Source organism: Suncus etruscus, chromosome X, assembly GCF_024139225.1.
Source record: "Suncus etruscus isolate mSunEtr1 chromosome X, mSunEtr1.pri.cur, whole genome shotgun sequence".
NCBI classification, from domain to species: Eukaryota; Metazoa; Chordata; class Mammalia; order Eulipotyphla; family Soricidae; genus Suncus; species Suncus etruscus.
The window spans coordinates 114,789,968-114,790,641 of NC_064868.1; the positions used below are offsets into that span (position 1 = coordinate 114,789,968).

General features: G+C 29.8%; 1 non-coding gene across 1 annotated transcript; it reads left to right on the forward strand.

Annotated features, from left to right (window-relative positions):
* Positions 1–262: 262 nt before the first annotated feature.
* Positions 263–453, forward strand: LOC126000009 (U2 spliceosomal RNA). The gene has a single exon (XR_007492415.1). It is a non-coding gene; the product is annotated as a U2 spliceosomal RNA (small nuclear RNA).
* Positions 454–674: the final 221 nt, after the last annotated feature.

Genomic DNA, 674 nt, shown 5'->3' on the forward strand with positions numbered 1-674 from the left:
GAAAATATTAATAATTAATATATAAAAATAAAGAATTAGACATATTTGGTTTGATTTTTGCCTTTCATTTTCTAAATAAGGAATGAATATATGACTATATAACATAGTCATATATATGTATTAGATAAAAACTCACCTTTTTCGTTATTTTTCATTATTTATCCATTACTAGTTGTTCTGTTCTAGAAAAGCACCATTTATATTCACTTTTAGTCAAAATTAATCTTGTTGGTTCCCAAGAAGATGCTTAAGATATTTATATATCGCTTCTCGGCCTTTTGGCTAAGATCAAGTATAATATCTGTTCTTATCAGTTTAATATCTGATACGTCCTCTATCTGAGGACAATATTTTAAATTGATTTTTGGAGCTGGGTGTCTGAAGAGGAGCTTGCTCCGTCCGCTCCACGCATTGACCCGGTATTGCAGTACCTCCGGGAACGGTGCACCAAAAAAAAAGATATTTATATTGACACAACATGACTGTAAACTATTTTAAAAATTATGAAAATGTCATATATATTCAAAACTTAACATATTTTCATTATTAAGGCTTTTTTGTAGGGGATATCATGATTCTGGAATTTCACTGCCCATATCTATACTTAACAGATCAAGACAAATAATTTTAATTCCAAGTCAGTTTCTTTGGAGGAATATACCAAATGAGGAAAG